The 27005-nt window shown below is 34.2% G+C and overlaps 1 long non-coding RNA gene across 1 annotated transcript; it reads right to left on the bottom strand.

Annotated features, from left to right (window-relative positions):
- Positions 1-334: 334 nt before the first annotated feature.
- On the bottom strand, positions 335-13941 carry LOC105492206 (uncharacterized). Its single transcript, XR_011623076.1, has 4 exons — positions 13911-13941; positions 5184-5297; positions 4355-4443; positions 335-1162 (listed from the first exon to the last, which is right to left on the bottom strand). It is a non-coding gene; the product is annotated as an uncharacterized lncRNA (long non-coding RNA).
- Between the last annotated feature and the right edge of the window lie 13064 nt (positions 13942-27005).

Here is a 27005-nt window from a genome sequence, read left to right as displayed (position 1 = left end):
ATAGTAATTCTTGGCAGAAGTGTTTGATTTTTTTCCAAGTTTGATGAAGTTATTCTTGGCTATCAACCATAAAAGAGAGCTTCCTGGAGAGCCTTCATGGGATAATTCAAGAACCCCTAGGACTATAGAGACCATAGAAGTACTGGAAAGATGTGAAGGGGCCAGGTGTGAGATAATAAAGAGCGGTGAGGACTATGGGGAACTGGAAAATGTATGTCGATCTAGAGGTAGCAGCCTCTTTTCCAGTCCAACAGATGGTTGTCCTGAGGGGATGTGCGGGTCTAGTATTTCAGGATTTTCTATTTTTTTAAAAAAAGGGAATCTAAATCTGATGTGAAATATTTTATTTTGTGTCTTTGTTGTACAATGCCTTCTGCTGACACCCCATATTGTGAATTTGCCATTTTTGTGTATATCCTTATTCCTTTTGGGTAAGTGCTTAGTCTATATTATTTTTATAGAATCTCGGTGGGGAATAAGTTAAGCAATTTTAACCTCATCCCATGAAAAGAGGAAGTTTCTTCCACCAGATGCTGTCATTCACCTTCTCATTGCCCTTGTATGAAACGTGTTTCCTAAATCTGGCTAATTGGAACTTCTCTCCTAAGATTTTGACTCTCAACTAATGTAAGGACAAAAAAAAAATGGTATTCATTTTTTCCAGCAGTGGATCTCAGGTGAAACTGTCAAGTGATTTCTTTTGTGAAGACTTTTGGCAACTGCCTGGTAGCTATTTCTTCCAAGCCTGGTTCTTCAGCCTTCTTTTCCAACATACCCTTTAAAAATGTTCCATTTGCTTAAATTTACCAGTTCCCCAGAGTTTATTTCAGTTACTTACAACAAAAGAGCCCAAGTCACTATATTCCTAGTGTAATCAACAGAACAACAAAGAAAAGAAGGGCGCTACACCAATAATTCTATTGATCTATTGGTAGGCATGTTTTTCTTTATAACCATGGTCTGTAGCACCTTCCCAAAGGATGCTGCTGTGAAATTTCTGCCTGGTATTTTCTGCATGGATGATCTCCCTAAACATAGTCAAACTAGTCTCAGGCTGGATGCTTCGGCTTTATGATCCCAGCACTTTGGGAAACCAAGGCAAGAGGACTGCTTGAGGACAGGAGACAGAGGCCAGCCTTGGTAACATAGCAAGACACTCTCCCTACAAAAAGAAAACGTAAAGAAAATAAATTTTAGAGAAAGGTCAACTCTACTGAAGCACTTCACATAGAACAGCCTCCCTAACCAGGGCTTGCAAAATTAAGCAATAAAAGAAATGCAGGGGGATCAGGATGGTAACATGGGGCAGGAAGATGTTTCATATCCTGTCCATTTCTGCATTTCCCTCCTCATGGGTCCCTGTGGTCTTTGTATGACTCAGCATCAAGTAGTCCCCTTATGGCGAGCATGCACAACAAAGGTTAAAATCATGGCTTTTCAGAAACATTCACTTGAGTTCAAATTCTGGGTTTGCCACTTACTAGCTTTGAATGACAAGGTGGATTTTTGTGTCTGAAGCCATTCTTCTCAACTGTAGAGGAAGCAAATAATCACTTGCTTACTGAGCTTTGTTGAGAACTAGATGACATGATGCCATAAAGTGCTTAGCACATACATAGTCCAGAACATGTTAAGGATTCATAGATTAATTTGCAGTGGTGTATAAGTTTCAGGATATTGATAGCCAGTAGGTATCAGGATAACAGCTGAAGATAAATGAAAATTATGGTCCTTTTTATAAACTCAGTCTTGTCAGAGCATCCCAACATTCATTTAGGTGATGGAGGAAGAGGATATGCTAATAGAAATAATTTTTTTGGAGCAATAGCAGAGCCCACTTGGTAGTTAAGTATTAATTTCTTACAATCTATTCACTGTGTATTATTTTATATTGATCTCATGATCATTTTTTAAATGAAGCACATCAATAATTAAAATGCTTAACTTTCATTGATAAATTTAGCTAAAAAGAATATACTAGTGTTTCTTAAATTTAGCTAATGTTATTATCACCTGAAGACGTCTTAGAAATAGGCATCATCCCAAATCAAACAAATAAAAATATCTGGGGAGTGAACCCAGGCATTAGAATTTTTTTAAAGACTCCCCAGATTATTCCAATATACATCCTAAATTGAGAACGTCTATATGAGATGAGAAAAACAAAAACATTCCCCCAACATCACATAGGAAGTGGGAAACTTCAAAAATGAATGAGAAATAAGAGTAATTTTTTAAAACCTTAATTCTAAATGTCATACTTTAGATGGTTCTGAAAACAATAGGAAAAGCAAGAGAAAAGTTGTTTAAAATGGAAAGCACTATTGTCATGTGACAATCATGGTTGTTCTGTAAATATCTGTACAGTACAGGTTTTAATGATAAAAGACAATGCTGAAATGTCACAAAAATGTGTTTACAAAACAAAAATATGACTTTTATTCGGTAAGTTATAGTTCTGTATCTACTTGAAAATCAAATCTGCCCGAATAATCCTAATAGTGTCTCTTCTATTCAGTTAAATAAAGATTTCTTAACTCCAGCACTGTGGACATGTTGGATCAGCTCATTTTTTGTGGGGTGGGAGTGAGGGTGAGGCAGTATCCTGTGCATTGTAAGATGTTTAGCAACATCTCTGGCCCCCACCAACTAGATACCAACACCACCACCACTCCTAGCTGTGACAATGAAAAATGTCTCTAAACATGATTACATGTTCCCTAGGGGCAAAATAACCTGACTACGAACCACTGTGTTAAATGGACCACACATTTGCACCTCATGCAACATATATCAGTATTTGCCCTGTCTCCATTTAAACATATTTCATATACTCAAAATAAGAAATAAGGAAACAAAGACTGATTTTAATTTACACGATGTTGGCTTTAAGAAAATATATATAGATAGATAAAGAAATTTTAAGAAAGTGCTAGAACCAGACTGTTCCAAGGAATAAGTTTGCAGACTGCATTAAATGCTTGGCATTGAGTCTCTATGAAAGAAACGTGGATTTGAGGAAAAAAAAATATTGTAGTACATGTGTATACATGTCATATATACACATACATATGTATATAAACACACATGCACACATATTAGAAATCATGAGCCCACACCAATACCTTTAATATGATTTGTCCTCACAGAATTCTTTTTTTCCTTCCCCATTCCTTATTTAAATGCCACTTCTTTCATAGTGAGAACTCTGACTCTCAATAATATCAATATATTTACTCATTTGCTTAGTCCTATAATACATCCTAGTTTCAGGATCGCTTTGCCCACATAACAAAAAAGATTTTGCAGTTTTCCCCAAAAACACGCTCCTAAAGATTTAAATGTATTCATAAACCACTTGGATTAGATTTTCGCTTCTTTTCTTTTCAGTTTGATTAAGATTTATTTGAAATACAATTGTGTTTGTTTTTTTCTTTTAGTTTACATTTTTTTCTGAAAACAGAAACAAAAACTAACATGTAATATAAAATTGCTTTTATTGTAAATAGCCCTTTACAATGTAAACAAATATGTTGATATTATAAAACCACTGGCCCTCATTTGTTTTAATACGGTAAAATTAAATAACCTTTCACATTAAAAATATACTCTCTAGTTTTAGAAATGAGAAATGATTTTCCTTCTTGCCATTAAATGTTTTGACTGCATGGATCAGGAGGACATTTAATTGACTAAACATTCAATTAAGTAAGGTCTTTTGAGGCCCCCTCTCTCTGAATGAAAGTATTTTACACAAATTGTGGTTTTAATCAGGACACATGGGTGTCTGACCCGGGAATGTTTGCTGACAAGCTCAGGGTCTCATTGGCCCCACTGGTTCTCCTAATTCAGAAACTATTAATAGTGCAAAGTTAATTAAACTGGTAGCATATTATAAATGCAGCTGTTGTGATTTCTGAGTCAATCTAATATGTCAGTGTGGTATATTGTATAGTCTCAGATTTGGTATCTGACAACCTTGGATTAAATTTTTATCTCTAGATTTTAGGAATTGTCATTTCCTAATCTATATAATTAGAATTATAAATATACGAGAAAAAAGTGTATCTTTTAAATTTTCTTATTAATATGAGTATAGATATATCTATTAGACATTTACTCATACCCTCATCTTCCTTCCCATTATTAATCTCACAACAATTTTAATCTCTCTTGGCCAAGTTTCGAGGCCAAAAAATCATATACTTTTAGGCCCAACCTTGGTAAATCTGTCTCTATGTATGAGTAGTTACCTCTGTTACATCTTGTAGTTGTACAACATGGACAGACCTTTCATTATCACTACAACATTTAATTTCTAGAACTCATATAATTAGGACTAAGGAAAACTCACCTAGTTTTCTCCTTGGGTCTTCCAAATCCCATGATGATTAATTGTAGCGACACCATTTTCCTTCAAATCCAATTGCCATACCCTTATTTCTGCAAGATAAACAAAATTGTTAAGCCCTGTTAGTTAACTGTAGAGCAAATACTTATTCACTTTTTACTATCAATGAGAATATGTCTGATTCCCCAGATGCTGCCCAAAATTAATATAATAATTCTCAAAACTGGTATTATTTTGTCTCTTGGCACTGATCTGATAAACCCTGTGTGGGCCACCCAGTCTGCTGATACTTGGGCCAACCTAACTGGAAACATAATCCCGACACTAGCGTGGCACACACAAAGCAGAGACAGCAAATTCCAGAATCCTCAGATGGGTGCCTTACGTACAAAAGAGAAGCCCCTGGACACTATAATCTCAAATGAAGCACAGCACATACACAGCACATCATCTCCGGCTAATTCAGAGCTTCAATAACAAACACACTCAGATAACTGTCAGCTCCTCTGAAACATTCAGAGATTTTCCTTTCCTGATATGGGTCCTTTTGACACTACTGTTTCAAGCATGTTTACAGATAAGGATTAAAATGAACCCATCTTTACTCTTCTAGCATGTTGCAGGCCCTGATCTGTTCAAGAAATGTTTACATGTAATCAAATGGAATTGCAACATCTTCTCTAGAAAGTCTTTTGGGTTTAAGTCCTACTACATGTCTTCTGCCCCATTTCCTCACTTCAAGAGCCTTCCTAAACTCCGTGTTAGATGGAGGTGCCTGTTTGACAGCAAAAAAAAAAAAAAAAAAAAAAAAAAAAAAAAAACACTTTCTTACTCAGCATTCAATTCTTGGTCCCTTTAGTCTTCGTGTTTTCTTAGGCTGCTTGCTGTGTATACTGTGATCCTCTTGGTCTGAAGGCTTTTTTTTCTTGCTCTTCATATCTGACTCCTACAGAGGGCATACCAGAAGTGCCAAGAATTAATATTCCCTAAATCTGCTCTCAACAAATAAGGGACTCAATGTTAAGGATAAACATCTCAGCTTCTCTTTCCTAGAGTACCTCTAAGGTACCTTCTTTAGTGTTTCCCAGATTTGGCCAACAGGATTGAGCTCCAGTTGCCCTCTTTGGTAACTGATTCCAATATGCACCCTCTTGTTTTTTTCCCTTCCATGCTCCATGTCTTTATCTCCTTCTGGTATTTCTCAGACTTGGTTTGGTTTCCCAAATAAACTATGTACTTGTATTTAAAACTTTTTCTCAGGATCTTTTTCAAAGGGAACCCAAACAAAGACAATTGTCTTTTATTCAGCTTCTGTAAGTGATGAGATAAAAAGAAGTTTGACCATCACTGATATGATTGGTTTTAGCTTCCGATCATTGTGGCAACCGATGACAAAAAGTTAAAAGTATATACTAAGAATAATTAGTCATCTTTAGGCTTTGGGGGCTCTAATGACAAATGTAAGAAAGGAAAATTATTCTAAACTTCAGAAGCACCCAATCCTCCCCATGAAATTGAACATATAACTTATTTCTCACCATCTGCACTGGGGAAGAACCTTAGGAAAAATGAGTAGGTGTTTGTTTTACACCTAAATGAAAAAAGCGCTTGACAATTTTGTTTATCTTGCAGAAAGGGCTTTATCTCAAAGTTAAAATCCAGTCTTCACTTCCAGAGGCAGAAAACTGCTGCACTTTTTAACAATCCTCCAGCATCATACTTTCCTTTTGACAGTACTGTTTCAAACATGTTTACAGATAAGGATTAAAACAGACCCATCTTTATTCTTTTAGCAGCTTGCAGGCCCTGGTCTGTTCAAGAAATGTTTATTAAGTATAAGCAAATTGAATTAAAATGGCTTCTCTAGAAAGCTTGTAGTTATTATAATTTGCTCTACTAGCCAGTGCAACTCTGGGGTCCTGAAGGTAAAATAATAGCTGGGTTTTGTTTGGCTAATTTTGAAGCCAGTCAACAATTAATGGAGTAATAGATTTTAAATGTAAAATCAAATACATAAAGGTTAATAATGCAATTGAACAGTGCTGTGATTTGTAAAATAATGTAAATAGGATTTATATTTACTGTAGTTTCAAAAATCAGATTGTAAAGCTATGCAAAGATGATTTTTCCAGATCTCATTTTAGTTGAATTAGTTGGTTATAGAGTTAATTATGTAGTGCTGAAAGTGGTTCCAATAAATGAAAACTTAGTAAAGAGTTTTGCATAAATACACAATTAATACATATTTGCAAATCATTATTATGCACATTATTGCTTTATTTATAAAACCTGAATGAACTTGTTATAACTTATAGTAGGCATACGCACACACATACACACACACCACATTCACCTATTTTGGAGAGAAAAATCTTGTGGTATCATTTCTATATTTATTATAAATATTATTCATAATGAAAGTTCAAGTTCTATAGAGTATTAGTATGTGACACATCGTGCTATTTAAAACTGTAAGTGTATTTTACCTAATGACATCTAAGTTTTTCTTTAGCTACTCTTCCAGAAACACATTTTGTTGTTTATACCTAGGCTTTCACAGTGTTTACACTTTAATTCCATTAATTTATCTGGTTTATTAATTTTATCAGATAGGAATATGTTTGATTAGATAACTAGAATTTGGTGATCTAATACTATGGCTAAAACCTGGCATATTTCATTTCACTTGATATTACAAATATTACTAATGCTTATAAATACTTTCAAGAACTTATGAAAATTAGGGACAGATTATTTTCCTATCAAATCATAAGAGCTACCTACGTATGTCTAATTATGCATTTTAGAAAGACTCGTCATCTCAAACATGATCACTGGAATATTCAGAGTATTTGACCTTTAAAAAATAAATATAAAGGAGAGGATATTATGGTTGGTTGGCTGGTTGTTTTTTAACTGATTCTTGGCCTATCGCCCAGGCTAGAGTGCAGTGGTACAGTCTCGGCTCACTGCAACCTCAGCGTCCCGGGTTCAAGCAATTCTCCTGCCTCACCCTCCTGAGTAGCTAGGACTACAGGCGCATGCCACCACGTCAGGCTAATTTTTTGTACTTTTAGTAGAGATTGAGTTCCATCATGTTAGCCAGGATGGTCTCGCTGTCCTGACCTCGTGGTCCGCCCGCCTCGGCCTGCCAAAGTGCCGGGATTGTAGGCATGAGACACCACACCTGGCCAGGATACTATGTTTTTGAAAATATAAATTGGGATCAAATTAGAGTGAACTCATATGTGTCAATACTGTAAGACTGTTACGTTAAAATATCTTTACACTGGACTTCCGTCAAGAATGAAATTACAATCTTTCTAATAAAAAATTGTGAATCAGTGGTAAATTATTAGAATGGTAGTAAATATAGATATTGAAATTAACATGTTTTCATGTACACAGTTCATTGTTAGAAGGTTAGGAAAAGGGTGGAACACATTGTGAGGACATTCAGAGCTGTGCTTTCAGCAAAGACAGACATCCAAACACAAGTGCCCCTCCTTTATCCATTGCTCCCTCACCACCCATAGGTCTTGCTGGGTCCACACGACTATTTGCCCTGGAGAAGAGTCTTCTCACTATACCGTCAGCCTCTGGTGGCAGCACAGAGACAATCATCTCTGCATCCCCAGTCCTGGGAGCATAAGCTGTGCTCAGGCTTTTTTGGGAGCTGAAAGCTGAGTTGAAATTATTTTTCTCAGGACTTTTAAAGCTCTTGCTGTTATAATTCTCAACGTGCACTTTAACATTAGTGTATCACAAAATGTATGCACACTTATCCTAATAGCATAAGAAAAAACTCACTAAAATCACTTTTGAAAAGAAAACTGCAACAATTTTAATATTTGCAAACCATAATGTACTAAAATTTACTAATAACATTGCCTTAAATTTTGTTTTTTTCTTTTTAATGTTGGAATAATATACAAATCTACTTTGTGCTATCCTCTTTTCTTCCTTTGAAGTCCATTCAGTGGCACAAGAAGGGGAGAAGAGAGAATAAAGAAGGGAAGAAAATGCATTCCTATATATTGGAGCTTATATGACCTTATATTGGTAGTATAAAACTTTCAGCTTTTCTTCAGTAAATATATTTGGCTCCGACTTACGAAGTCTAAATGAACCAGAGGCAAAAGAACTGTTTCTTGCTTTCTTCCTATGAGAAAGGCCTCATCGTATGTTAACCAACAACAACAACATAAAACTGACATTCTTATTTTTTTGTTCCCCTATTATGTTCCTTTTCTCAACTGTCATTTCCAAGAATTTTAACCCTACATTTTCTATTACTTCTTTAAGTAAATGCAAGTAAACTTATTATAACTACCACCCCTCCTTGAAATCCAGGTCTTTTGCAAAAGAAGGAAATACGGATCTATACTATGTATTTGATTTCTTGACCTCAACTAAAGTCACAGCATAAAATAAATATGAATTAATACTAATCATAATTAATTATTATTCTAATTTTTATCTTTGAGACAATGTAAGTACAGAACAAATTTAGAAGGCTGATGTATCCAATAGACATTTTTGTCCTCTGATGCCATTTGAACTTGCCATTGGATAATATAGCACTGGTGAGTTAATATAAATCATTTTATACATGTTGACTGAATTTCCCATTTTCAGTACTGAAGAGCCACATCAATCTTTCCATTAGTGAAAGGGGGTTATATTTTAAAATCAAATTTGTTTTGAGGACACTATAAACAGAATTAAGTGTATTGTTAAGTATTCTTTCTTTAATATAAGTGTAAATTGTTGACACATGGAGAGAGGAGATGCCAGACTACAGATCATTCTTGTTGGATGAAGCATGTACTGAAGTATCACTTTCTAACAATTAAGAAATTAGCACTAACAATTATGTGTCATCTTGTCTCTAGAGCTCACAGCATGATTAGTTTATGCCTAATTAAGGGCCTAAATCAGCAAAGAATGTCTGGCTTCAGCCTTAGGGGGAATTCCTGTAGGCTACTTTCTAAGCTTTCTCTATTTAAATGAGAATGTAATTCAATTTTAAATGACAATCTAAAAGGATCCTTACTATTTCCCATCTTCTGATTTCAAAAAAAAAATCTGATTTTCATCTCTTTATCCATGTTGTCCTTTCAATTTGCAAAAAAAGAAAAAAGAAAAAGAAAAAGAAAAAAAAGAAGAAAAATAAAAGAAAAAATCTACACAAAGTTGAAGGTTTTATTTCTCTACAAAAGAACCAGATTTTCTTGTCTATTCGAACAGATCACAATTCGCTGTAATTTCAAATTCCTCGAAAAATCTTTTAAAACTGAAATCCCCAATTCAGTACCAGCAGTCATGCTCTTTCTCTCAATAAAGGTGAAGTAAACATTTAGTCTGACATATTTGGAGCATTTTATTAATGATTTAATTAAAACACTTATTAATCATAGTAATAAAAAGATTGGAGACAAAACTGAGAAAAATAAATGAATTATAATGACAGCATCTAAGCACACAAATACACACTATTTGTGTAGAGAGAGAGAGATATATACACTTATATTCACATATGTATATATACATACTATATGCATGCCTATATATTGACACTTATATGACCTTATATTGGTAGTATAAAACTTTCAGCTTTTCTTCAGTAAATATATTTGGTTCCACATTTGACTTATGAGGTCTAAATGAACAAGAGACATGTATATATATATATACACACACACACTATACATATACTATGTGTGTACATATACATATACTATATATACACATGTACATTTACATGTATGCATATATATACATATATGCACACATACGCATGGTATGCATTTATATGTATATATGGCACTTGCACATACACGTATGGAATTTATCATGTTTATATTCCTACATGCATGATATCATAATTTTATCTCTTTTTTACAGCTGAGGAAACTGGAAACTGAAGCTTAGAAGTGTTTATCAACCTTCACATGGTCATAGACCTAGTAAAATGGCTGAGGCACCAGGTCAAGAAAACAGGACAATCAAATATAAAATAAAGGTCAAAGGAGTGCAAATAAAATTCCTAATTGAAGGTTGCCTTTATGATTAGATACGCCCTTTCAAAGCTAATTTAACCCTAAAGGAATGTCTTACACAAAAATATAAAACAAATGGCTCAAATAGTTTATCAAAAATAAGAAAAAGGTTCTTAATGCAAATTTTATTTTTCTTTTGACATTTCTTTGCATGACGAATTTAGAAAATATGACTAAAAAGAAAACTGCTTTCTCTAAAAGACAGAACTGTTTTTTAAAAACTCTTATAATATCAGTATGGTAAAAGAAAGAAACCAAGAAACCTCGATCTTATGGATATATAAACAGAAATGCCTATATATTAGAAGTTACCTGCAAAAAAATTTTCCATGTTTAACTAAAACTAGTTTTATTCTTCTCCAGTTTCCAAAGTGGAAATCAACTTCAAAGGAACAAAAAACAAAAGAAAACTAAAACAGGAATAAAAAGGAAACAAATTATATTTCTTTAATTAGAGGGCAAACTTTGAAAAGGAAAAATGTCTTTATATATACCACACTTTAATCCTAGAGGCTGTCCTTCACTTACATTTATGTATTTGGTTTTTCAGAGTACACTTGGATTAGACATTCCTCTACCCATATGCACCACAAAGCGAGGAATTACTTCATTAATTTTTTTCTCTGAAAAAGTTGAAATTTAAAATGGACCAGGTTCAAATCTGAAGATAAACTTGTATCTTCCAGTTGCACAATTTACCTTCAAATAATTTTCAAAAACCTTTGAAAATCCAGCTACTGCTGCTGGACTGGAGTCACAGGGATACAGCATTATTGATGAGAGCTGATGAATTGTTTTAATTTACTTAATATTTGAAATACATTTGTTATTGGGGGAAATGTTGTTAGAAGTTGTTTTACTATTTTTGGAAGACTGATGTGTTGAAGCACATGAAAGTATATGAACATATATATTTATATATGATATTTATACACATATATACAAATATACATATATATATATATATATAACATCTAAAATATATGCACTGTTGGTAGTCAGATTTTCTCATGGGCAATGCTTTGATCCTGAGATCACCAAAGGTCCAAATCGTGTACAGTACAAAACACATTCATATGAAGCCATTAACAAATATTCTGAGCCTAAGGAAATCAGAGATTTGACCGGAAAACAATTTATATACTATTATATTTCATTGCTTATCTTCCCTTTAAATGGAATTTTACATGGAGAACATAAAGCCTGGATTAGTTTTTTGTAGGTGTTACTCCATACATGCAGAAAATACAAGCAGCAAAGATATATTACAATACGTATTTTATCAACGTCCAACTATTTCCTGCCAAAGAAAAAACAGGTTCTCCCTTCCAATTTAACATGAGATAGATTGACATAATAGAATGTTTATTCCATTACATTTTAAAATGATTTGTTTGGTAATGATACTCAAAAATGCTGGTTTCTTGGTATTCATTTTAAAGGACTTGCAGGGCAATTTCTATTTTATATTGATAACCATAAAATAAATGATTATTATATCTGAGGAACAGATAACAAATCACATATCAGCTTATTTCATACTCACCAGTTATGTGGTTAGAAAATATTTCTACAATGTTTTGCCATTATTATATCTTTTAAAAAAAAGTCCTGTATTTTTAAACCAGTGCAACAAAGCTTATCTTTGTTCCTCACAAAGGCTATAATTTTAACCTTCTTTGTTTCCCCTTCCACAACACCTGTAATTCCATCAAGTTTTGAGAAAGGCAAATGCGGTGGGCGGGGGGGAGGGGGGACAATGGCTTATTTATTTTACTCAGTGTTTTACCTATTTAAAAAAAAAAATCCCATAGAATTGGCCCTGAGGATTAGGTTAGAGAGAAACTCCAATGAACTTATTTTTTAAGCATGAGTTTTAAAATGCAAATGCTCACTAAAACTATTATTTGCCTTTTAACTGAAATACACTACTTCAGGTCACAAAACTATTGAAAGAAAAGGAAGAAGAAAAGAAAGGAAAAAACACTTACTTGGGACATAAGGCATTAAAATGCACTGTAAATGACTACCATTGTTGGCATTTTTAATGTGATTTTTGTGCTACTTTTTCTGAGTCTGACTTAAGAAGCAGTTTGTAATAAGACATTGTTCATTGTATACATCCAAATAGAAGGCTTATCAATGACAAGTTTCTGCTCCGTATGGTATTCAATATTCATTTGATTTAAGAGCATTATGTAGTAAACACAACTACTTTTTAATGGATGAATCAATGATTTATGTTGGACCAAAATGTTCATCAATCAATAATAAAGAATACTGTCTGTTCTTTCTGAAACTAAATGAACAACAAATAAACACACACACACACACACAGACACACACACATAAACATGAACCACCAAAATCTGGTTCTTCTCATTTGTTTCTGACAGTGGCCCACTTCTTCTAAGATATTAAAGGGGCCTATTAATCCTTAATGAGGAGAATAACATGTTTGCAAAATACTAAAATAGAGGAAATAGTCCCTAGCCTGAGCTACTGATCTGTTCATGCTACTGGAAAAAATGATTGACTCTTCAAATATTATCCTAACTAAAATCATAGTTATCCAAATAAATGGCTAATCACTTTTCTCAAATTGCTTATTAACAATTTACTGAACAAGTGTTAACAGAAACAGAAAAGAAAGCCTTCCATAGTCACAGTCAATCATTAGAATTTGAGGAAATATTTGGATAAAGTATTTTATGGGCAATATATATTTTTAGGAAAAATGACTAAAAAACCTAGGTAAAACAGAAAATCCCATAATAAACACAAAAATATAATTTAATTAACTACATATAAATGAACATCTTCTATGAAGTGAGTTGTGGTTGCTTAAAGGGCCACATCCTAGGAGTCAGAGGCTATACCTCAGGTTTGTTAGTGAACAGAAAAGTAACACAAGCATTTTCCTGTCTGATTTTGGGTAGAAGAAATTGGGTTGAGTAAAAGTGTAATGATCTTTATAAATTGAAGGTCCACGAGATCGGGAAAGTTTTTTTTCAGTATGTCCATTCTTTTTCAACTTTTTTTAAAAAATAATCTTTTATTTTTATATATCTAGTGAGTAAAAGTGCAAATTTCTTACACACATATATTGCATGATGCTGAAGCCTGGACTTTGTACCCAATAGGTAATTTTTCAGCCCTCAAGACCCTCCCACTCTCCCATGTTTTGTAGTCTCCAATGTCTATTATTCCATTCTGTATGTCCATGTGTGCCCATTGTTTAGTTCCCATGTATACGTGAGAACACTCAGCATTGAACTTTCAGTTTGAGTTATTTCACTTAAAATAATGGCCTCCAGTTTCATCCATGTTGCTGTAAAAGACGTGATTTTATTCTTTTATATGGCTGAGTAGTATTTCATGGTGTATATACACCATATTGTTAGGCAGGAATCTAGACCCAACATGGTGGCATTACTCGGCATAGCAGGCCTTTTGTTAAAGACTCTCTTCACCCTTGTACACACCCGCAAACTTACATGCGTCAGAGTCCTGGCTGGGCAACCACACGCCCCCATGACCGGCAGCTCACCTGCATTCCACAAGTTCTTAAACAGCAGCTTCGGTTAACAGTTTCCAAAGACCTCTTCCTCGTGACCCTACTCAACTCCTGCCCTAGGAGTTTCAAGACCCCCCAGGCCCTGTTTGCACAACCAGCTTCCCTACCTCTCAGGCTATAAAAGGCCCCTACCCTCCTCCCTCAGCGCAACTTCCTCCGCCCACGCCTTTGGAGCGAGGAACCTCCCCGCAAGCCCTAATAAAAGGCTATTCTCACTGCCATTTGCCTTGTGTCTTCGTTCCCGGTTCGGCTCCAGCCTCAGTTTACCTTTACACATATGTTCTTTATCCAGTCCTCTGTTGATGGACACAGATTAATTCTATAACTTTGCTATTGTGGATAGTGCCGTGATAAACATGTAAGTGTAGTTACCTTTCTGATATAATAATTTATTCCCCTTTGGGTATATACCTAGTAGTAATATTGCTGGACCAAATGGTAGTTCTATTTTTAGTTCTTTGTGGAATCTCCATACTGTTTCCTATAAAGGTTGTACTAATTTACATTCCTGTCAACAGTGGGCAACATTCCCTTTTCTCGATATCCTGGCCAATATGGGATATGTTTAGACTTTTTAATAATAGACATTCTGACTGGTGTAAAATGGTATCTCATTGTGGTTTTAATTTTTTTTTTTTTTTTTTTTTTTTGAGACAGAATCTTGCTCTGTCACCCAGGCTGGAGTGCAGTGGTGCCATCTCAGCTCACTGCAACCTCCCTTCACCTCCCAGGTTCAAGCAATAATCCTACCTCAGCCTCCCAAGAAGCTGGGAATTACAGGCACCTGCCACCATGCCCAGCTAATTTTTGTGTTTTCAGTAGAGACAGGGTTTCGCCATGTTGGCCTGGCTGGTCTCAAACTCGTGACCTCAAGTGATCCACCCACCTTGGCCTCTCAAGGTGCTGGGATTACAGGCATAAGCCACTGTACCTGGGCTGCATTTCTCTGATGATTAGTGATATTGGGCATTTTTTCATATGTTTGTTGACTGCTTGTATGTCTTCTTTTGAAAAATGTCTGCTCTTGTCCTTTGTCCACTTTTTAATGGGTTTGTTTGTGAGGGTTTTTTGTTGTTGTTATTTGAGTTCCTTATAGATTCTCAATATTGGCTCTTTGCTGAATGCATTGTTGGCAAATATTTTCTCCCATTATACAGGTTTTCTGTTTACTCTGTTTATTGTTTCTTTTGCTATGCAGAAGCTTTTTAGTTTAATTAAGTCCCATTTTTCTATTTTTGTTTTTGTTGCATTTGGTTTTGAGAACTTGCTCATGAATTCTTGCCTAGGCCATTATCCAGAAGAGTTTTTCCTAGGCTATCTTCTAGTGTTTCTATAGTTTCAGGTCTTACATTTAGGTTTTAATCTACCTTGAGTTAATTTTTGTATATGGTGAGAGATATCAGTCCCATGGGATAGCCTTCTGCATGTGACTATCCCATTTTCCCTGCAGCATTTATTGAATAAAGTATCATTTCATCTGTGTACATTTTTGTTGACTTTCTCAAAAATCAGTTGGTTTTAGGTATGTGGCTTTATTTCTGTGTTCTCTGTTCTGTTCCATTGATCTATGTGTCTATTTTTTTTTTTTATCATCCATACAATGCTGTTTTGCTTACTATAGCATTGTAGTATAGTTCAAAGTCAAGTAATATGATGCCTCCAGCTTTGTTATTTTTGTTTATGATTGCCTTGGCTATTTGGGCTCTCTTTTCACTCCATATAAATTTTAGTATTGTTTATTCTAATTCCTTGAAAAATGGCATTGCGAATTTGATAGGAAATAAGTAGAATCTGTAGATTGCTTTGAGTAGGCAATATGATCATTTTAATGATATTGATTCTTCAAATCCATGAGCATGGGATGGTTTTCTATTTGTTTGTGTCATCTATGATTTCTTTTGTTGGTGTTTTGTAGTTCTCCTTATAGAGACCTTTAACTGTCTTAGTTAAATATATTCCTAAGTAGTTTTTTTGTTTGTTTCGTTGTTTATCTTTTAGCTATTGGAAATGTGATTGCCTTCTTGGTTTGGCTCTGGCTAGATCCTTATTGGTGCATATAAAAATTATTGATTCTTCTGCATGTTAATTCTATATTCTGAAGTTTACTGAATTTATTTATCAAATCTAAGAGATTTTTGGTGGAGTTGCTATAATTTTCCAGATACAAAATCATATCATCTGTGAACAGGGATATTTGATTTCCTCCTTTTCAATTTGGATGCCTTTCTCTTGCCCGATTGTTCTGGCAAAAACTTCCAGTACTAGATTGAATAAGAGCTGTGAAAGTGGACATCCTTGTCTTGTTCTGGTTATCAGGGGGAATGCTTTCAACTTTCCCCCATTGAGTATGATGCTGGCTGTGGGTTGGTCATACATGGCCTTTATTATGTTGAAGTATGTTTCTTCTATGCCTATTTTGTTCAGGATTTTCATTTGAAGGGATGCTGAATTTTATTGTGTACTTTTTCTACTTTTATTAAGATGATCATATGGTTTTTGTCCTTAATTCTGTTTATGTGATACATCACATTTATTGATTTGCATATGTTGAACCATCCCTGAACCCTGGGATAAATTCCACCTGATCATGACTTATCATTTTTTGATGTGTTATTGGATTTGATTTGCTAGTATTTTGTTAAGGATTTTTGCATCTATGTTCATCAGAGATATTGATTGTGATTTGTAGTTTTCTCTTTTGGTTCTATTCTTGTCTGGTTTTGGTATCACAGTAATACTTGTTTCATAGAATGAGTTAGGGAGAATTTTTTCTACCTCATTTTTTTTTTTTTGAATAGTTTGAGGAGGATTGATATTAGTTATTCTTTGTATGTTTGGTACAATTCGACTGTGAATTTATCTGGTCCTGTGCTTTTTTTTTGTTGAGAAGTTTTTTTTATTACTGATTCAATCTCGCTACTCATTATTGGTGTGTTCAGGAGTTCTATTTCTTCCTGGTTCAATCCTGGTAGGTTGTGTGTTTCCAGCAATTTATCAGTTTCCTCTAGATTTTTTCATTTGTGACCATGTAATTGTTCACAATAGTTTCTGATGATCTTCGGTATTTCTGTGGTATCAGTTGTAATATCTCTTTTTTCATTTTAAATTGTGTTTATTTGGATTATCTCTTTTCTTTCACATTTCTTGTTTTCCTGGTAACTAGCACAGTGTCTAGCATGAGAATGACAGAATCAAAGTTGTCTGTGACCATTAATAAGAATCTTAAATTAAGAATTAAACATCAGTGCACATTAGACTATGTAAGAGCTCACATAGTCTAATGACATAAGGAGGTTTAAGAGAAAAATCTTATAAATGGTCTCAGAGACCCTCTAAATATTTTTAGTTCTGGAACCTATTGGCTTGCAGCATCAAACCGATATCAAAATTCAATGTCAACTACTTAGATTTGGATGGATATATATATATATGTGTGTAGGCAATGCAAATACATACTATCGGTTAAATTATGGCATCAGAAAATAATTCCTAATAAGTTCTTTTTCCTTTGCCAGAAAGTCTAGAGGTAAGAGAGAATTTAGGCACTGTTATTGATAAAGGTCGGTCCATCCAAGGAGAAATATCAAACTTTGTGTCTTTGGGCAATTTACATTTATCGTCCTCAATTTCCTTAAAAGTAAAATGTGCAAGTACAGAACTTGTTTGTAGTGTTGTGAGCATTAAATGCATTAATGACCTAAGACTTCATTTGATAACAAGTGATTACCACAGATTAAGTGACAATATATGTTAAATATCTACTATCTAAAAATTAAAACATAAGACTAGAGTTGTAGAAATAGCTCAAGAGGGGCCATATAGATTTAAGATTCTATGACAGTTGCTGAGTTCATGAAAATAAATAAGAGTCAAGCATGGTAGCTTGCTTCTCTAACCCCAGCTACTTTGGAGACTGAGGCAGGAGAATGTTTGCATCCAGGAGTTCAAGGCTGCAATGGGTTACAATTGCACCACTGAACTCCAGCCAGGGTGACAGAGTGAGACACAGTCTCTTAAAAAGAGAGAGAATAAATTGGTTACGTGAGAAAAACAATAGGATGAGAGAAATAGGTCAAGGCTCCCCTCTAAGATACATTGTATTTAATAAGGAAGAAGGAAGCTGTGTGGAGAAGAGTGTGGAAATGGACAGAGCACTGATAATAAAGTTGGAGAGCAGTTGCATTGCTATAAAGAAATACTTAAGACTGGGTAATTTATAAGAAAAGAGGTTTAATTGGCTCATGGTTCTGCAGGCTGTACAGGATGCATAGCAGCATCTGTTTCTGGGTAGTCCTCAGGAAGCTTCCAATCACAGCAGAAGACAAAGGGGGAACAGTCATATCACATGGGAAAAGCAGGAGCAAGAGAAAGAGTAAAGGTGCCATACTTTTAAACAAGCAGGTCTCACAAGAACTCACTATGGTGAGGACAGCATCAAGAGAATGGGGCCAAACCATTCACAAGAAATCAATTCACATGATTCAGTCACCTCCCACCAAGCCCCACCTCCAATACTGGGGATGAAAATTTAACATGAGGTTTGGGTGGGGACACATATCCAAACTATAAAAGAGAAAAGATGAATTCAAACTTTAATTCTTATTTACTAGCTTAACCTTAGCAAGTTATTTTTTCTCTCTGATTCTCACCTCCCTAAACTATAAGCTGTGGGTGACATAAAAATGTCAGACTTTCTAGGAAGATAAAATTGCATTAAAATTTCACATAGCAAACCTAATTAAATACATATGGTTGCTATTATTACAGTTTGTAAAAGTGGACAAACAGTGAATAAAGTAAAAAGAGAAAACGAAAGAAAGGACGGACAGAAAGAAGGAAGGAAGGAAGGAAGGAAGGAAGGAAGGAAGGAAGGAAGGAAGGAAGGAAGGAAGGAAGGAAGGAAGGAAGGAAGGAAGGAGAAATGAAGAAAAAGAAGAAATAAGAGAGTGGGAGAAATTAACAAATGGAGGGAGTAAAAAAGAAAGAAGGAAGGAAATAAGGAAGGAAAAGAGGGAAGGGAAGATAAGTGAAATAGAGAAAGGAAGAAAAAAGAAAAAAAGAGGAAGAAGAGAGAAGAGGAAAAAAGAAAAAGGATAGAATGAAGAGCAGAGGGGAAAAAAAAAACAAAGAGAATGCAGAAAGAAAAAATAAGAAGAAAGCAGTTAATGAAAAAAGGGACATAGCTGGGAAATTTTAGTTTTGAGAAAACCATGGCAGAGTACTTCAACAATGTGGTCAAAATTCCTGCAGGGACATGAGGGATTGGGAGGAACAAAATAGCTCTAACCATCTACATTGACCCTTGTTTCCTCTTTTATCTTCAACATAACTCAGAAAATGTGTTTTGGAAAAAGTTTGTTACGTGTTTACATAAATAGACACAGATACAGATAGGCAGCAAATTTTGTGACAAGTACTGTTGTATTTATTGCTGTTTGCTTACCACAGTGATATTTTTCATGGAAAAAAAGTAATTACATAGAATATCATATCCCAGAGATAAAGTTACTATTTTCTATAAATCCTGTTTATATCTTTCTATGAATATATGTACTTGTGTTTTTTCACAGCCTCCTATGATACACATTTTATATGCACTATTTCTCATTTAGCATTATACTGATATACTTACCTATATTACTCTAAATTATTGTATAGTCTGTGCCATGTTTCCTAAACTAAGTTATTATTGTTGGATAATTAGGGTATTTACCTTATTTTGCTACTGAAAATAAAGTTACAATGAGGAATCCAGCACATAAATCATTTTCATAGAATATGTTTTTGGACATGAAATAGTTGCATCAAAATTTTTTTTTGTCTTTTTAATTCATAAGTACCCATTCAAAATGAATAAATTTAGAGTGAATTGTATGGAAAATGAACACTGATCAAGTAATCAGTGTCAATATAAAACACAGTCATGTGTTGCTTAATAATGGAAATGCATTCTAAGAAATGCATCATTAGGCAATTTTGTTATTGTGCCAATATCATAGAGTGTACTTACACAAAATCAGATGATATAGACTACTGCATACCTAGGCTATACGATATGGCCTATCGCTCATAGACTACAAGCCTACGAGTTACTATACTGAATATTGTAGATGATGGTAACACAATGGTAAATATTTGTATATCTAATTTGTGTATCTAGGCATAGGACATTACACTACTGTAGACTTTATGAGCACTGTACACGTAGGCACTAAACTTACAATAAATAATTTCCTTTCTTCAATAGTAACCTAAGTTTGCTGTAACTTTTTTACTTTATAAAGTTTTAAGTTGTTTTAACTTTTTGACTTTTGTAATAATACTTAACATAAATTACAAACACATTGTACAGATGTACAAAATATATTCTTTCTTTATATACTTATTCTATAAGCTTTTTTTTTTTACTTTTAAACTTTTAAATATTATTTACTTTTTTAAACTTTAGTGTTAAAAATGAAGAAACAAGCACACATATTAGCTTAGGCCCACACAGGGTCAGGATCATCAATATTACTGTTGTCCACCTCCACATCTTATCCTATTGGAAGGTCTTCAGTGTTAATAATATGCATGGAGCTATCATTTCCTACAACAATGCCTTCTTCTTGGACACCTCCTGAAGGACTGGCCTGAGGCTGCTTTACAGTTAGCTTCTTTTTTTTTTTTTTATAAGTAGAAGGAGTACACTCTAAAGTAATCATTAAAAGTATAGTATAGTAAATATATGAACCGTCGTGAGAATTTTTTATTATCATGATCAAGTATTATTTACTGTATATAATGTATGTGTTACACTTTTGTGTGACTGGCCATGCAACAGATTTGTTTACACCAGCATCACCACAAACATGTGAGTAACACACTGCACCACGATATTAAGTTGGCTACAACATCACTAGGTGATAGGAAAGTTTCGGTTCCTTTGTAATCTTATGAGACCACCATTGTGTATGCAGTGTCATTGACTGAAATGTCCTTATGTGATACATGACTGCACTAGAAACTAGGGGGAAAAAGTTTGAAGATCATCATTTAATGAACAGTTCAACATAGAGACTTAATGATTAAAGAACAATGGATTTTGTCTTCTACAAAAGAATTTCAGGATGGCAAGGAAACACAACATCATTTGTCAACTTTGTTTCTGATTGTTTTACCATATTCCTTCTGAGAAGAGATAAAAAAGAAATAATGTAATTGGCTCCAGACAGTGATGCTGTTCCCCTCTTGCCCCACTCTACTGTGAGGTCTGGCAGGTGGAGATAACGTGAATTGTGAAAGATGGAAGGAGAAGAAATGTGACAGGTGAGCAAACAAGAGGAGAATCCAAAACGAGGGCAGGGCAGGAAGCTGAGAAAGAAAACGTGAAGTGGCTTGCACCTGCTTGGAAGTGAAGAGCAGAACTAATGCTGCCAAGAGCTCCACTTCTGAAGGCATTCACAGGAGTGTTTCAAAAGGCTGGGCATGTTCCCTCCCTTATACACTTTGATCCTTCTTGATTACAGGGAGAGAAACATATTTACCCGTTTGAAAATACTTTTTAGAGAATCTCACGTTCTTTTGCCATATCAGCACTAAAGTTTCAAGGAGACAAAATAGCTTCTTTGCTGGCTCAAAAACATTCCTAAAAATAGACAACATTTTAGTTTAAATGAATTTTATACATTTTTCTAATTTGCATTTATATACAGTTTAATTTCACATATTATATAAATATAAAATGGGAGGACAAAAATAGATTTCTTATGTAGAAGATGTGTAATAGGAAAATATAATCCAAGATAGTGGCTGCTCTGTCAGTTGGGTTCCAGCATGATGACAAGACCAAAGAGGAGCAGAGCTCCAGTCAACCCACAAGGACGTGTGGCAGGAATGTAAATAGAAAACAGAACAAAAACCTTTGTCATTGAAATCTACTTCAGTAAAACCTAACTTGGCCTAAATGATGCACTTCTCCAGGAAAAAACAAAAAGAACCGGGAAAGTCACGTAAGAAGTGTAAGCAAAATATAGATGAAATACGTACAGATAAAAAAGCTTTAATGACACAAATAATAATTTTAAAAAATCAATGATTGTGCATGTGTGTGTATTATATAAATATTTAAAAAAGGAGTCAACCCTGTGCTGGTAAAGATATGGTAAGCTAGTCAATGACTTATCTGTCTAAAAAGTGATCCTGGGCCTTAAAGAAATAAACAGAACTACTTTCAACTGTTCCTATGCAAAGATTTCTTCACCATGTTATTTAATGCTGAGAAAACACACACAAACATAGGTACAAATATTTGTTTCACTATTCTCTACAATAAGAGGATGGCTTAATATATTTTTATATATTCCTATTTTCCTTATTATACAGACATTAAAACTATATGTTTGATGAGAAGGTAGAAATGTGGATTTTTATAAGAATCATAAATATTTGTATAATTTCTCCTACTTTGTGAGTCTCTGGTGTATGTGTCACATGCGTGGGGGCAAGTCTGTGTGTGAATACATTTTGTGGGCAATAGTTTGTGACCCCAGGCTTTAGATATTAAGACACAAAGGGGACGGGAAGAGTGCCCTGGAAAGAAGGTGTCTACCGTGAATGTGCTGGGTGAAATGCTATACCCTATGCAGTGTGATCCCTTCCTGCAAGCCCATTATCTTCAGTTATGTTATAAAGATGTTCATGGAGAAGGTTCTGCACATTTTCTAAAGGTTTTCATTGTAAACATATGCTCCTTGAATTTGTAGGTTGAGGGATGTTTTTGAAAGTACTGAATTTACATCAAGATTGGAAGTACACTAAAAAATCAGTCATGAGATTAATTAAAATCCCAGATAATGTAGCTTTTCACGGAGTTATCACCTAGAAAAAAGAAATGACAGGAAGTGAATACATCTAAATATTCACAGTGATAGCTCTGGGTGGTATGATTTTAGGGGATTTTTTCCTTCCTTATTCTCTAGCACAGTTTTCAAATATTCTATAGCGGGCCTACATTATTTTATAATCAGAAAATGAATGTAACTTTTTAAAGGAATTTTTTTTAAAGCATTCCTATTGAGACGTTTTCAGCATCATCTAAAAGTTTTCATGATAGACATTGATCATTATGTCAAACAGCTACAAATAAAGATTTTTCATAAATTCTTTGAATTTAGAATTGGTGAAATGCTAGACTCTCCTAATAAATTAATTAATTGTATTATGTTAAAGAAACAGCATCTCATTTTCTTCTTTTGATATTATTATTTTATCTTTAATTTTTACTTCCAGAAAACTCAGAACTAAGTTTTATGTTTATTCGAAGCAAATTCTTTTTTTTCCTGGATTTTTTGCTCATCTCTTACTTAAATTATATTTTAACATTTTTCTTTTTCTGTGGATAGTTTTATTGTACATTTATCATACTGTAAGCTGTCTCCACTTCCTAGGAAAGTGCACATTTCTGCCATGCTTCTTTTTGCATTGCAATGACCAAGCAGACAGCTTTATAAATGGGAAGCACCTTCATGCCTATACATACATTGTTCTTTCTACCTAACATCTACTTTTTTATGGCAGGACTGATGAAATCCTTCTGATACTTCAAGATTCAGATGGATTATTAGCTCCAGAAGGTCCGGCAATAATCCATATATTACTCCCACAGTAGTTTGTACATTAAATTGCAATGAATTTTCCTCTTTCACCAGGCTTTGAGTTTCTTGTACACTGGGGTTACCCTATTAAGCTCCTCAGCATCACTACACGTGACTTGGCATATGCTCAAGAAACACTTAAATGAATAAGGTTGAAATATAAGACATATAAGTGAAAATAAGCTCAATCTACTACTGTAAGAATTCCATTAAATCTCCTATTTTCAGAATTTATTTATAATTTCTTTGGAATTGCAGATTATAATCAAAACTACATTGTATTTTGTGAAAATCTGGTTTCTATTTCTGTGGTCTGGTAGCCATGTTGTGTTCCATTAATCATTTTTTAATTTATCAAATATTTAATGGGCACCTAATTTGTGCCTAGCATTGAGCTAGGAACCAGAGAATAGTAGAAAAATACCATAAACATGATCAATGCCCTCATGAGGTTTCATTAGAGCGGCAGAGGCAAGTATTAAACAATTCATTACAAATTTCCTTTTTTAAAATTCGTAACTATAAAAAAGCCAGGAGAATACAGTATATTTTATAAATTTATCATGAAGATTGAGGATGCTGGATTCTGAATAAAGAGTAGGGAATAGTTTATAAGGATAATGAAGGGTTGGTCTGTGGGAAAATAGAGAGCTAATGGGGTTGAGGGAATATTGGTGTGTGTTCCCAACTTTTTCAAAATATTGAAATAAAGTAGTAGCCAAGAGATAAATGATACACTTTAACCATATGACTATGAAAACAGATAAATCTAATACCTAACCTATGCAGAGGGATTAGTTTCACAGTAGAATTCCTCTCCATTGGACACGTAGGAAATAAATGTGTATTCATCTTTCTGTGCTTAATACCTTGCACAGTGCTGGGTGCACTGCAGACACATAAGTATTTCTTGAACTAGTTAATTCATTATTAATGAAAAATCAATTTTTTTCTGGAGTAAACTAAGAGTTTTTTATTCTATTTTTGAAGAAAGTGTTAATACAGAACTCTTTAATATAACACTATGATAAAGAGTTAGAAATAATTACTTAAAAGCAAATATCTAACACAACAAATGCACAGTAATAGTTATTTAATAAAAGAACAAAACCATACTAATGACATAGGAGAAGAAAATGAAGTTTTAATGTAACATGCATTTTATTATAAATATAAATATAAAATTACTTATGTTTGTATGTGGTTTCTATCAGAAGCTCCTTAACATAAGTTATGTCTTTTGATGGTTACAGTAATCCTTCCTATAAAATATTTTCAAGTGCCTCATAAACTCCTAGTCAAATATGATTTACTGTATTCAGATTTGTCACCACTAAACTAGGATCACATATATTTTATTACATTACAACATGATTAAGTTTGGTGCTTTCTATTTTGACTCCAGTTCTAGAAATTGTATCTACTAGTGAGTCAACAACGCTCCATTGCACAGAATTGTCAATCAATAAAAAATTGCTGATTGATTCATTGATGTTGGTTATATTTTATTTCTGTTGCTGTCTTGATCTAATACAACTCGATTAGTATATTTTCAACTTTAAATTCATTTTACCAGAAAGATTTTTTTTCTTCCCACATCTTTCCACAAGGCTATATAACCTATTAACAAGATCAAGTTTCAATAAATATATTAACATTTACCAAATCAAGGAGGATTAAAGCATATTACTAGCCATCCAGACTCATGTGATTTTGCATATTGTTTCTATTTTTAAATGCATTAATTATTCAGTGGACCATAACAACTTCAAAGTCACTACAGTCTGTCATCTAAATATACATGCTTATATAAGAACTAATTTTGACAACAGATTATTTATTCATTAGCCCGAAAAAGCTCAACTACAGCTGTTACTCTCTAATTGTGGAGTCCCATATTTTGGCACATTTTATAAAAAGGTTTTTGGTGGCCGGGCGCAGTGGCTCACGCCTGTAATCCCAGCACTTTGGGAGGCCGAGACGAGAGGATCACGAGGTCAGGAGATCGAGACCATCCTGGCTAACACGGTGAAACCCCGTCTCTACTAAAAATACAAAAAAATTAGCTGGGCATGGTGGCGGTCGCCTGTAGTCCCAGATACTCGGGAGGCTGAGGCAGGAGAATGGGGTGAACCCGGGAGGCGGAGCTTGCAGTGAGCCGAGATGGCGCCACTGCACTCCAGCCTGGGTGACAGAGCAAGACTCCGTCTCAAAAAAAAAAAAAAAAAAAAAAAGTTTTTGATCCAAAACACTCAATGGCTTTTTTTGTGTGTCATTTAGATAAGGAAATATTGACATAATTCTTCCATGAGTAGTGTGAAGGCTTACAGTATGTTAGCTAATAACAACAATAAGCAGTCTGCTTTCTGCTGGAACGCAGTGGAAAAATATTCTCTGGAGAAGTAAAAGGCTGATCCAAAGGAAAAAAGTCTCTTAGGAAGTAAAATTTCTAATGTAACTCAGTAAAAAATTAGATTTAATTGGGAAAAAAAATGTAAGCTTTAAGTTTTACATACACATGCACAATCCCTATTTAGAAGTTAAAAAATAACTGCAAATAATTGGAAATTATTGGTAACTTCATTAAAAGTTATTTGGTGTTATACAATATCGAGTTTGCACCAGCAGTCAAGCCCTTTATTCTGAAAATTCTGTTGTAATTAACACCAATTTAACATTCTCCCTCCTATCAAGGAATTTGTGAGCCAATGCTTTCTGCATTGTACATGAGAATTTCTAGCAGATTGTTCATATCACCCTACACCATTTTTAACAATAAAAATAAAATTAATAATGATTAAGTAAGGGAGAAAGCATCAAGCAGATTGTACACTAGATCTCAGCTTTAGCATGCCATGGCATGGTGTGAAAATCATTCATTAGCAAGCTTGATTTTCAAAGCCTCATTTGAATGTTTCTATTACCAATCAAATAGCCCCCATATTCTTCTCCATATTCTCACCTGCTAAATTTCCATTTTCCATACAGCATACATGGTGACCTTTCCAAAATATGAGCATTATTATATCACTTTTCCTTTCAAAATCCATCACTTTCAAATATTCTTGGACAAATTACCAAAATATTTACCTTTGCCTGCTTAATTTTTCTTTCTCAAATATCTTTTCTCCCACTCTTAGCCCATTATCAATGTTTACTTAAACATCCTTTCCTCTGTACTCTGCAATTGCCACCTTTGGGTCCAGTCCCTTGCCTATATCACCAGGCAACACATACTTTTTCTTCATTACACTTATCACTTTTATATTTTTTTATTTCATTTTTACTCTCTACTTCCCCTACCAGATTCATGAGGGTTGGAATAAAATCTGGTTTTGTTTCACATTATAGCCTGGTATCTAGCCTGGTTCCTGGTGTGT

The sequence above is a fragment of the Macaca nemestrina genome, chromosome 5 (assembly GCF_043159975.1).
Source record: "Macaca nemestrina isolate mMacNem1 chromosome 5, mMacNem.hap1, whole genome shotgun sequence".
Lineage (NCBI taxonomy): Eukaryota > Metazoa > Chordata > Mammalia > Primates > Cercopithecidae > Macaca > Macaca nemestrina.
This window is presented reverse-complemented; position numbering and strand designations above follow the sequence as displayed.